The sequence below is a fragment of the Caretta caretta genome, chromosome 9 (genome assembly GCF_965140235.1).
Source record: "Caretta caretta isolate rCarCar2 chromosome 9, rCarCar1.hap1, whole genome shotgun sequence".
NCBI classification, from domain to species: domain Eukaryota; kingdom Metazoa; phylum Chordata; order Testudines; family Cheloniidae; genus Caretta; species Caretta caretta.
This window is the reverse complement of record NC_134214.1, coordinates 54,739,520-54,752,651: the sequence shown is the minus strand read 5'-3', so window position 1 is coordinate 54,752,651 and position 13,132 is coordinate 54,739,520. Positions and strand designations below refer to the sequence as shown.

Sequence of the window (13,132 nt, the reverse complement as noted above, 5' to 3'; positions counted from 1 at the left end):
TGGAGAAGCAGAAAAGTTTATTTGCAGCTGCAAAAAGGTACAGGGAGAATAAAATCTCAAATCCTGCACAACAGAGCAGGAAGTTACACAGGCTTTTATGCATTCTTTTTTTTAGCATACTTATTCAATAGCAAGCTGCTCCAAGTAGCCATATAGCCAGCCAATCCAGTTCCCAGCTAGTTCCCTGATTCTCTGTATCATTTGTTAAACTATACATAAAGCTGCTTTATTCAGCATTGTTTTTCCATATCTCCCCTGTTTGGCCTTGCTTAGTTTCAGGCAGTCTGACTCTGCAACATACTGTTGCAGATTCTCAGCATAACTGCTGTGTGTGCCTCCAGGCGGGGGGGCCAAGGACACTTGGGCCTAGCACGCAGAGCTGCTGCGAGTGCCTCCAGGAAGGAAGGGGGGGGGGGCAAGGACACCGGGGCCTAGTGCGAGGGGGCTTCATCGACACTCGTGGTCTTCCATCCCCTCGAGTTACCTAGTGGCCATGCCCCAGTGTTCCCAACAACTCCCCCCTTTGAGAACACTTAACAGCCTTGGCTCTGAGTTTTTTTACTTGGGCTACTTATTTTTTTACAATATGACTTTGCATAAGCACTTTGTGATAGCCCTGAAGAGAATGACTTATTAACTTTTGCAAAAGGGCCCTGACACATGATACCGCACAGCATAATACCAGTAATACAAGCAATACAGGAAAGAGAAATTTCAATAGCAGGCTAAATAAACCACCAAGCCAAGACGACAAACCCCAACCTGAAAACAAGGTTTGCAACCAATTGTTCTCTGGGGCAGTATAGGCAACCTGTGCTCCGGCTCGGGCATGGGCCTCAGCCTGTACCACCTTTTCATAGATTTTATAACTGCTATTATTTACATATACATAACATTGGGGCCTGATGAGGGCACATACCCCTCCTTGGGATGCCAAGAGATAGTTCAAAGCCAGCCTGTTTTGGAGGGAAAACGTCCTGAGCTGCTGTACCTTTTTATTTAATGTTTTTACTGCTGACCTTAAATTACTAACCGAGTTCTCTGACTTTAAGGCCACTTTCTCAAGTACCATCTGCAGCCTTACAGTATAGCGGCCTATGCATGCCAGGGCTGGCCCGGTAAACAGTGGTGCTATTCCCAGTACAGAGCACCCTACCAGCTTCTCGGTTGTGAGGGGATTCTTCATATTGCCCTCCAATGCCTTAGTCAGTCGCCGCAGGGTTTTTTCTCGTGACTCAACAGAGGTGTTTCGGGCATTTCTAATCTTTCCTTTGGGCAGTGTGGCAGTTATGGAAAGATGAGGAACTCCATGAGCTATATAACAGCTACCTGTCCAGTTGGCTGGCAGCACCTTGTAAGCCTTTTGGCCACATACAAAATAGTGACCCTGTAGGGCCCAGTAAGGACTGTTTTTTAAGGGGATTCCTGGGATATTTAAGGCTGCTTTTCCAAACAGGTCATATGCCCCTAGGGGGGCATCCCATCCTCCTGATTGGGTACAAGTGGGGGCATTTTTAATTGTGCCGTTCAAATTACACTTGCCATAGGAACTACTACAAACCCACCATTGGCTTGCTACATTGGAGATATTAACTGGACGGCAAGTTACATTTTTAAACCCCTTTTTTTGTGGTAAGATTATTTGTAAGTGTTTCCCTAAAAGGGGAGGAACCATTACACCCACACTGTTGGCCTCCCCTGTTGGTCTTTATTTAATACCTATTAGCTCACTGTGTAATAACACAGGAGCTCTTTTTTACAGGATGCCCATAGGGATCAGATTGGTTTCGGGTAAAACATAACACTCCCTCAGTGAGTACTGCAACTGAATACTCCTGGTCCTGATAGGTGGCTTGCTGTAAAGAGGTCTTGTTCCAGAACGGTGAGTTTGTTCTTTCCTGCTCTTTGGTGGTGGCTAATTCTGCTAGGGTCAAGGGCAGCATGTCAAGGGGCATTCCCGTCTTGGGGGATAGTGGAGTTGGAGCACATACCCAGCAATCAGTCTGGTTTGTTAAATTAGCAACATGGTGCGCAAGCAAAACAAAGGAGTTATGCTCCCGATATGCACAGTTTGGAAATACCAATATAAAGAATAACAATGTTACCCAATTAATTATTACCAGAGTTTTTTTAACCCAAGGTCTCCAATACCTGGGTGGGTTCATTTTAGCATTAAGGTGCCCGCTATTTGTGTCTTTTAAACAGTAGCTTTAGCCCGAGATTGTCACTAGATGAGGAGTCAGCAGGTTGGATGGTCCACTGTTCTGCTGACGAGGGGGCGGGTACTGCCTTCAGACGAGAGTGATGGATCCAGTTCTTGTGTCCCTCGATCTTTGCCGCTGTATGGGAGGTCAGCAGGACGGTATAGGGTCCTTTCCACTTTTCCTGGAGAGGCTCGTCTTTCCAGGTGCGAACAAGCACAGAGTCACCGGGCTGTAAGGAGTGAACGGGAGAGTCCAAGGGGAGAGGCTGGGAATCCTTGGTATACCTGTGAAGAGACAAGAGAACAGCAGACAGGGAACACATATACTGTGACAAAAAAACATTACCCAACTTTTATTCCCCTGACAGAACCGGGGTGCCATTTATGGGCCATGCCCTTTCAAACATAATTTTAAAGGGACTGAGCCCTAATTTACCCTTTGGGAGAACGCGGATACAGAGTAGGACGAGGGGCAAAGCATCAGGCCATTGCAGTGAGGCTTCTTGGCACACTTTTGAGAGATGCCGTTTAAGGGTCTGATTGGTACTTTTCACTACACCACTGGCTTGCGGTCTCCAGGGCGTATGGAGTTTCCAGGGGATCTGTAAGGCATGTGAGATGCTTTGAATGATTTTTGACGTGAAGTGTGTCCCATTGTCAGATTTCATCCACAGGGGGAGTCCAAAGCGAGGAATGAGCTCCTTAACAACCTTGAGGGCCACTGTCCTGGCAGTGCAGTTACGGCATGGGAAGGCTTCTGGCCATCCGTTGAACCGATCCACTATAACAAGGAGATATTTGAACCCTTGGGTCCGGGGAAACTCAGTAAAGTCTATTTGCCACACTTGTCCGGGGCCCGGAGTGGGTTCTAGGGCAGCTGGTGGCACAGGATGTCCCGGTCGGGGGTTATTCTTTTGGCAGACTAAGCAGTCCGCTTGTACCTGGGCAGCCAGGGGTCGGAGTCCGGAAGTGATAAAGTATTTTCCCAGTAGCTGGATAAGTGTTTCCCTGCCAGCATGAGTGGTTTGATGTAGTTTCTGCAGCACTGGCCGGATTAGGCCCTTTGGTAAGAGGACCTTCCCTTCTGGGGAATGGAGCCATCCCTCCTTTTCCCGGAGACAGAGTTTGTCAGTTAGCTGTCTTTCCTCCCCAGAGTACTGAGGGGTTGGAAGCTCCCCTACTGATGGGATAAGGGCATGTATATGGGCGTTTTCAGCCTGAGGGGATGGCAGGGTGGCAGCATGCTTAGCCTCTCTATCTGCCCGGGCGTTACCTCTGGCCACATCTTGATCCTCCCTTTGATGGGCTTTACAGTGTACCACCGCCACTTCCGAGGGGAGTTGTATGGCTTCTAGGAGCCGGAGGATTTGGGGCCCGTACTTGACTGGGGAGCCTTGGGCTGTCAGCATTCCCCTTTGCTTCCATAGGCCAGCATGAGCATGCAGCGCACTAAAAGCATACTTTGAATCAGTAAAAATGTTGACCCGCTTTCCTTTTGACAGTTCAAGTGCATGGGTCAGGGCTATTAGTTCGGCAAGCTGGGCAGAGGTCCCAGCAGGCAAACCTTCAGCTTCCACAGTGTCATGGAGGGTCACAACAGCATAACCCGCCCTCCTTTGCCCATCTATTACAGTACTGCTACCATCAGTGTACCACTCATGATCTGCATTTGGGAGAGGTACATCCTTTAAATCCGGACGGCTGGAGTACTGGACATCTATGATTTTTGAAGAGTTATGTTTTTGTTCCTCTGTTTCTGGCAAGAGAGTGGCTGGGTTAAGGGAGGGGCAAGGCTGTAAGGTGACTTCAGAGTTCTTTAACAGCTTAGCCTGGTACCGAGCAATGGAGCCTGGGTGAGCCAAAGCCCTCCCTTTGCATCCAATAAGGCTCGGACCATATGGGGAGTATAGATTTGCATAACCCCTCCCAATGTTAGCTTCTCGGCTTCCTTAAGTAATAGGGCAGTAGCTGCGACAGCCTGTAAACATGCCGGCCAACCCTTTGCAACCTGATCCAATTGCTTAGAAAAATAAGCCACAGGATGCTTTTATGTTCCTAACAGCTGTGTAAGCACTCCTAGGGCCACCCCCCTTTGTTCATGTACATACAACTGAAATGGCTTAGAGAGATCTGGCAGGCCCAGAGCCGGGGCTTTTATTAATTTTTTTTTTAGAATTTTAAATGCCCTGTCAGCCTCTGGGGTTCAATAGAAGGGGTCATGATTTGCTTCTTTTACACAGTTATACAGGGGTTTAGCCCACAGTCCAAACTTTGGGATTTATATTTTGCAAAAGCCTGCCATACCCAGAAATGCCCTGAGCCGCTTACAATTATTTGGAGAGGAACTTGACAGATAGATTCCTTTCTTTTTTTTTTTGCTTGAACGCTGAGGCTCCCCTTGCCTTAGCTGTAACCTGATCCCTCTCCACCTCAGACAACAGGGTTCTCAGGAGGATATTACAGTTGTCTTAATTGGCTTGTGACTACTGAGGCACCCTCAAAGACTGAAATAAACCTGCTTGCGTTTGTTGAGAATTCCCCAGCCTGTGTTTTAAAAGCTGCTAAGTCTATTGGATTGAATGGCACATGGGTTTAAACTTGCATAGTGGTAGCCTGACGTCTATCTGCCCCTGGGCAAGCCACAACAGTCTCGGTAAGCAAAGGATAGAGTCCCACCGAGGGGGCAATCTCTGTAACCCGAGGCATCCTACCCTTATAAGGTGGGGATGTGGGGGCCGAAGGGGACACCGGCTCTGCCATTACAGTGGGGGTGGGGGTCTGGAGACTAACATTAGCTACTACCGAACCAGTCGGAGTCAAATTACAACTTTGCAGAATTATAGCTTTTTTTTATTTTTTAAAGCTATAAACGCTTGTGCATACAAATATTTATTTTATTTATTTATTTACTGACAAAACAAAACTAATTGGAGGATCGTGTTGTAATTAATTGACCCTCCTGGTGGCCACCACTCCTGGTCCTCTAGTTGATATTGAGGCCAGTCAACTGTACAGAATCGTTTTAATTGGCTTTTAGTTATTGGATCCGCACCAAATACCTTCCAGTTTGCTAGAATGCACTCTAGGGGCGTACACCGTGCCCTAACCTCTGAGCTCTGTCCCTGTCCCATACCTACAGGGTAACTCTGGGCGTCCCCAGGTTCCAACAGAGCATATAATCCGGATTTTAAAAGGTTCCTACCTTATTTAAGGGTCCGGTTTTTCACCGTGGCCTGCAGCTGCTCCTCCCCCATGTCTAAGGGACCGGTTCTTCACCGCCGTCCACAACAGCTTCTCCACTATATGAGTGCGTTGCACCGTTGTGCCCTCTGGGGTTGATCAAATTGCGTCTCCTCCGAGGCCCCCGATGAACTCACCGGTGCGCGCTGGGCGTCGGTTCTTGCTGCAATCCTCGACCTCCAGGAGGGGTCCGGGCAAGGCTAAATTGCAGCCTTGTCGCCCACCCAGGGACGCCAAAAGCTGTTGCCGGCACCCAGTGCCGAGAGGCTGAACAACAGCTTGAGTGGTTTGTTACCCGGTGTGCTATACCCAATAATTACAACGGGGTGGAGAAGCAGAAAAGTTTATTTGCAGCTGCAAAAAGGTACAGGGAGAATAAAATCTCAAATCCTGCACAACAGAGCAGAAAGTTACACAGGCTTTTATACATTCTTTTTTTTAGCATACTTATTCAATAGCAAGCTGCTCCAAGTAGCCATATAGCCAGCCAATCCAGTTCCCAGCTAGTTCCCTGATTCTCTGTATCATTTGTTAAACTATACATAAAGCTGCTTTATTCAGCATTGTTTTTCCATATCTCCCCTGTTTGGCCTTGCTTAGTTTCAGGCAGTCTGACTCTGCAACATACTGTTGCAGATTCTCAGCATAACTGCTGTGTGTGCCTCCAGGCGGGGGGGGCCAAGGACACTTGGGCCTAGCACGCAGAGCTGCTGCGAGTGCCTCCAGGAAGGAAGGGGGGGGGGCAAGGACACCGGGGCCTAGTGCGAGGGGGCTTCATCGACACTCGTGGTCTTCCATCCCCTCAAGTTACCTAGTGGCCATGCCCCAGTGTTCCCAACACTTTGGAACTATTGGCACAAGCTGAGCTTTCCACCAGCCCTCTGGAAGAGGAGCGTGATGGGCACAGAGGGAGGGAAAGGCTGTTCCAAGCTTAGGGATGAGAGTGGAAGTGTGTGAGAGAGGCAAAGGGGATGGGTAGCAGAGAGACAAGGCCAGAGAATAGGCTTGGGGAGGGGAGCAGAGGTAAAGCTATATAGCTAACGGAGGTTGGGTAGAAGGAGCATCATGCTGGAAGTGTGGCTGGGGCCTTGATTATTTTGCCGGCAGTTTTCAGGCAAGGGTTGGAAGGGAAGGGTTGGGGGTGCATGAAGCTGACTGAATGGCAGGACAGCAGCATGGAAGTAAATTGCTAATGGTTATTTATTACTACTGATAATGATAAACCTCCACTTGGGCTACTCGGCTGTGACCACTAAACTGACCCATCCCAAGTGCTGCCACCTCTTAAATCTAGGCACTATATTTCTGACCTTATCAGTGAGGGGAGGAGATTAATAGCCATCTAATGGGCTGGAAAGCAGGCAGAGATATGAGAGAGAGGCTAAGTTTTTAGATAGAGTTGAAGATGTCACCAAAAGTAATAGATAAAGACTCTACCTGCCTGCTAGCAAACAGGAATGTGAGTTAGAAAACTCTACATATGTGGGCAGCCTGTCCCTGGACTCTCCATCACATTCTGGCTAGAGGTGAAGACACCACTCCTGGGTCAGAGCAATCCCTCTAACCCCCCTGCTCCCCTAAAACTTGTAAGCAGTGTGATACAGAAGAACTAGAGAACCATAGGACAGTGCTAGAGGGGAAATATATAAGCTCAAGGCTAATTAAGGCATGGTTCCCTGTAGACTAGGGAAGGTGGCTGGAGGTTAATTGGAGCACCTATAGTCAATTAAGGCCCTGTTATGAACCTAATAACACCCCCCCTGCTTCAGGCAGACAGAGAAGGAGAGAGGACTAGAGCTTGGAGATGTGCTGTAAGACTTGGAAAATCAGAGAACTAAAGTAAGGGGGACCCTACCCCAGTCTCAGGCAAGGAGGGAGACTCCCTTCCACAGCATCTAAGGACTGCAAATACCCCACTCAAAGGGGAAGAGGGTAAGAACCCACAGGGTTTGAGAGGGGCTGGGGTTCAGAGTGAGGAGCAAACCCAAACCCCTCCCCTGCTTCTCTCCTTTACCACCTTCCTGGGCCACTAGCAGGGCTATTGATGCCCCAAGAACTGGGGCAAGTGGTGGCATCTTAGCTCCCCACCAAGAAAAGTGCAGGACCCACCAGGCTGACATTGGCCATCTTGTCACAGCAGGGAAATAGTCATAGAATCATAGAATATCAGGGTTGGAAGGGACCTCAGGAGGTCATCTAGTCCAACCCCCTGCTCAAAGCAGGACCAATCCCCAACTAAATCATCCCAGCCAGGGCTTTGTCAAGCCTGACCTTAAAAACTTCTAAGGAAGGAGATTCCACCACCTCCTTAGGCAACGCATTCCTGTTTTTCACCACCCTCCTAGTGAAAAAGTTTTTCCTAATATCCAACCTAAATCTTCCCCACTGCAACTTGAGACCATTACTCCTTGTCCTGTCCTCTTCTACCACTGAATAGTCTAGAACCATCCTCTCTGGAACCACCTCTCAGGTAGTTGAAAGCAGCTATCAAATCCCCCCTCATTCTTCTCTTCTGCAGACTAAACAATCCCAGTTCCCTCAGCCTCTCCTCATAAGTCATGTGTTCCAGACTCCTAATCATTTTTGTTGCCCTTCGCTGGACTCTTTCCAATTTATCCACATCCTTCTTGTAGTGTGGGGCCCAAAACTGGACACAGTACTCCAGATGAGGCCTCACCAATGTCGAATAGAGGGGGACGATCACGTCCCTCGATCTGCTCGCTATGCCCCTACTTATACATCCCAAAATGCCATTGGCCTTCTTGGCAACAAGGGCACACTGCTGACTCATATCCAGCTTCTCGTCCACTGTCACCCCTAGGTCCTTTTCCGCAGAACTGCTGCCTAGCCATTCGGTCCCTAGTCTGTAGCTGTGCATTGGGTTCTTCCGTCCTAAGTGCAGAACCCTGCACTTATCCTTATTGAACCTCATCAGATTTCTTTTGGCCCAATCCTCCAATTTGTCTAGATCTTTCTGTATCCTATCCCTGCCCTCCAGCGTATCTACCACTCCTCCCAGTTTAGTATCATCCGCAAATTTGCTGAGAGTGCAATCCACGCCATCCTCCAGATCATTTATGAAGATATTGAACAAAACCGGCCCCAGGACCGACCCCTGGGGCACTCCACTTGACACCGGCTGCCAACTAGACATGGAGCCATTGATCACTACCTGTTGACCCCGACAATCTAGCCAACTTTCTACCCACCTTATAGTGCATTCATCCAGCCCATACTTCTTTAACTTGCTGACAAGAATACTGTGGGAGACCGTGTCAAAAGCTTTGCTAAAGTCAAGATACAATACATCCACTGCTTTCCCTTCATCCACAGAACCAGTAATCTCATCATAGAAGGTGATTAGATTAGTCAGGCATGACCTTCCCTTGGTGAATCCATGCTGACTGTTCCTGATCACTTTCCTCTCATGTAAGTGCTTCAGGATTGATTCTTTGAGGACCTGCTCCATGATTTTTCTGGGGACTGAAATGAGGCTGACTGGCCTGTAGTTCCCAGGATCCTCCTCCTTCCCTTTTTTAAAGATTGGCACTACATTAGCCTTTTTCCAGCCATCCGGGACTTCCCCCGTTCGCCACGAGTTTTCAAAGATAATGGCCAATGGCTCTGCAATCACAGCCGCCAATTCCTTTAGCACTCTCGGATGCAACTCGTCCGGCCCCATGGACTTGTGCACGTCCAGCTTTTCTAAATAGTCCCTAACCACCTCTTTCCCCACAGAGGGCTGGCCATCTACTCCCCATGCTGTGATGCCCAGCGCAGCAGTCTGGGAGCTGACCTTGTTAGTGAAAACAGAGGCAAAAAAAGCATTGAGTACATTAGCTTTTTCCACATCCTCTGTCACTAGGTTGCCTCCCTCATTCATTAAGGGGCCCACGCTTTCCTTGGCTTTCTTCTTGTTGCCAATATACCTGAAGAAACCCTTCTTGTTACTCTTAACATCTCTCGCTAGCTGCAGCTCCAGGTGCGATTTGGCCCTCCTAATTTCATTCCTACATGCCCAAGCAATATTTTTATACTCTTCCCTGGTCATATGTCCAACCTTCCACTTCTTGTAAGCTTCTTTTTTATGTTTAAGATCTGCTAGGATTTCACCGTTTAGCCAAGCTGGTCGCCTGCCATATTTACTATTCTTTCGACACATTGGGATGGTTTGTCCCTGTAACCTCAACAGGGATTCCTTGAAATACAGCCAGCTCTCCTGGACTCCTTTCCCCTTCATGTTAGTCCTGCTATTGTGAGGAACTTTCTTGGCTTATACACTATCCTGGTGAAGTGGACTAGTGAAAGGATCTGAGTCCTTGCTCCCACTCCCTTTACCCAGAGGCCTGCCTGACCTTGGGGGCTCCCCTTCCACTCTCCTGTTTGGCAGAGTCCTAGAATCATAGACTATCAGGATTGGAAGGGGCCTCAGGTCATGTAGTCCAACCCCCTGCTCAAAGCAGGACACATCCCCAATTTTTGCCCCAGATCCCTAAGTGGCCCCTTCAAGGATTGAACACTCAACCCTGGGTTTAGCAAGCCAATACTCAAACCACTGAGCTATCCCTCCCCACAACAATATGTAGAGTCCTCGTAACCCCAACAAGACTGGGCCCAGGATTCCTGGGGGCTTGACCCCCAGCCTTGTTGGGGTCTGTCATAAATATAAAGGGAAGGGTAAACCCCTTTGAAATCCCTCCTGGCCAGGGGAAAGATCCTCTCACCTGTAAAGGGTTAAGAAGCTAAAGGTAACCTCACTGGCACCTGACCAAAATGACCAATGAGGAGACAAGATACTTTCAAAAGCTGGGAGGAGGGAGAGAAACAAAGGGTCTGTGTCTGTCGGTATGCTGGTTTCTGCCAGGGATAGACCAGGAATGGAGTCTTAGAACTTTTAGTAAGTAATCTAGCTAGGTATGTGTTAGATTATGATTTCTTTAAATGGCTGAGAAAAGAATTGTGCTGAATAGAATAACTATTTCTGTCTGTGTATCTTTTTTGTAACTTAAGGTTTTGCCTAGAGGGGTTCTCTATGTTTTTGAATCTAATTACCCTGTAAGATATCTACCATCCTGATTTTACAGGGGGGATTTCTTTATTTCTATTTACTTCTATTTTTTATTAAAAGTCTTCTTGTAAGAAAACTGAATGCTTTTTCATTGTTCTCAGATCCAAGGGTTTGGGTCTGTGGTCACCTATGCAAATTGGTGAGGCTTTTTATCCAACATTTCCCAGGAAAAGGGGGGTGCAAATGTTGGGAGGATTGTTCATTGTTCTTAAGATCCAAGGGTCTGGGTCTGTAGTCACCTAGGCAAATTGGTGAGGCTTTTTACCAAACCTTGTCCAGGAAGTGGGGTGCAAGGTTTTGGGAAGTATTTTGGGGGGAAAGATGCGTCCAAACAGCTCTTCCCCAGTAACCAGTATTAGTTTGGTGGTGGTAGCGGCCAGTCCAAGGATAACGGGTGTAATATTTTGTACCTTGGGGAAGTTTTGACCTAAGCTGGTAAAGATAAGCTTAGGAGGTTTTTCATGCAGGTCCCCACATCTGTACCCTAGAGTTCAGAGTGGGGGAGGAACCTTGACAGGGTCACTTAAGGCAGAGGCTAGGGTGTCCCCACTCCTGGGTGCTCTCTCTGCACTGCATGCTTCCCTGACCCACTGATCAAAGCAAATACAATTTATTAAACAGCAATCAATTTTTAAAAAAATAAGGAAAAAATGGGAAAAGGTTAAAGGAAAACATGTCACCCTGCTCTGTGGCACAGGGGCATCACAACCAGTGTCTCTGGAATATAAGGGAAGGAACTTAAGTCTGTTCCTCACAAGTCCTAGGCCCCTTCTCAGACCCTGGCTGTGCTGCAGGGATGTGGTGGGCCAGACACTTGCTCTGGCAGTGGCCACGAGCTCTCAGGCTTTAGGTGGCAGGACCCTTCTTCCCAGTGTCGCCCCTGCCCCGTCGGAGTTATGATCCCCCTCCAAGTCTGGCCTGCCAGGTGTCTTGGCTGGGGGCATTTACCTGCGCTGGGCCCACTACCCAGGGTCCCCCCTCACTCTCCCAAGCTGCTCACCACACCCAGCTCTGGACTGCTCCCGCCTCAGCTCCAGCTCCACCACTCTGCCTCAGCACAGCTGTTGCTGCTCTGCCTCTAGCTCCTTGGGCTGATTCTCTGGCCCCCTGGCTCTGGTTGCTGCAGCTCTGCTCCCAGGACAGGTCTGCTCTGCAGGCTGCTTCTGTGACTCTGCTCCCAGCTCAGACCTGATTCCTGGGCTGCTTTTCTGGCTGGCACAGCTCTGCTTCCTAGCTTAGCTTAGGCCCCTGCTTTCCCCTTCCCTTGGCCCCACTCTGTCTGACCCAGGCAATTCCAGCTCACACGGAGGACGGGACCCTCCTGACTCCCTGAATAGTCTGCCTGCCCTGTCAATCAGGCTGATCTGGAGCATTGGTCTCTCCTCATTGTTCCTGGGGACTCAGTCTCAGGATCCTGATTTCTCATTGACCCTACCCCTTACTTTTAGTACTGGAGCTAGCTGAACAAAACACCCCCACTGAATGTCAGTAAAGGGACAATGGTCCCCTTACACTAGCAAACAGGCGTGTGAGTTAGAAAACTCTACATATGTGAAAAGAAAAGGAGTACTTGTGGCACCTTAGAGACTAACCAATTTATTTGAGCATAAGCTTTCGTGAGCTACAGCTCACTTCATCGGATGGTGGAGCTGGAGCTGAGGCGGGAGCAGTCCAGAGCTGGGTGTGGTGAGCAGCTGGGGAGAGTGAGGGGGGACCCTGGGTAGCGGGCCCAGCGCAGGTAAACGCCCCCAGCCAAGACACCTGGCAGGCCAGACTTGGAGGGGGATCATAACCCCGACGGGGCAGGGGCGACGCTGGGAAGAAGGGTCCTGCCACCTAAAGCCTGAGAGCTCGTGGCCACTGCCTGAGCAAGTGTCTGTGGCCCACCATATCCCTGCAGCTCACGAAAGCTTATGCTCAAATAAATTGGTTAGTCTCTAAGGTGCCACAAGTCCTCCTTTTCTTTTTGCGAATACAGACTAACACGGCTCTTACTCTGAAATCTACATATGTGGGCAGCCTGCCCCTGGACTCTCCATCACATTCTGGCTAGAGGTGAAGACACCACTCCTGGTCCAGACAATCCCCCTAACCCTTTAACTCCCTGCTCCCCTGTCCCCCTAAAACTGCCATGTGTGGTATTGCAAGCTCCTTTACAAACCGATTCGGAGAAGAAAGTTGCAATAGAATTAGTTTTCTTTTGCCTTTTAAGGATGGAGAAAAGCAGCCATAGCAAAGCTTGGCAGGTGCTGTGGTTTTAGCTCCCTCTGGTGGTGTCTAGGAGACTTCTGAATTCACAGTGAGTAGGGCTATGACTGTCACCGAGGTCATAGATTCTGTGACTTTCCAGAACCTCTGTGACGACTTCTGGGGCAGGGCTGTAGCAGCTGTCAGCCCTGGGGCTGCCAGAGCAGCAGCTGGGCTTGGGTCAGCTCCCCTGGGGCTGAAGCAGCAGCTGTCAGCCCCCGTCACAGGAGCAGCAGAGGGGCTGGAGAAGGTGCAAGTCCCGGCAGTGCTCTTTGTCCCCTTTCCCCAGGGTATTTTTAGCAAAAGTCAGGGACAGGTCATGGGTTTCCGTGAATTTTTGTTTATTGCCATGAGCTGTCTCTGACTTTTGCTAA

General features: G+C 49.0%; 1 long non-coding RNA gene across 1 annotated transcript; it reads right to left on the bottom strand.

The window, feature by feature from the left end:
* Nucleotides 1–8,402, bottom strand: LOC142073198 (uncharacterized). Its single transcript, XR_012669924.1, has 2 exons — nucleotides 5,406–8,402; nucleotides 1–3,959 (listed from the first exon to the last, which is right to left on the bottom strand). It is a non-coding gene; the product is annotated as an uncharacterized LOC142073198 (long non-coding RNA).
* Between the last annotated feature and the right edge of the window lie 4,730 nt (nucleotides 8,403–13,132).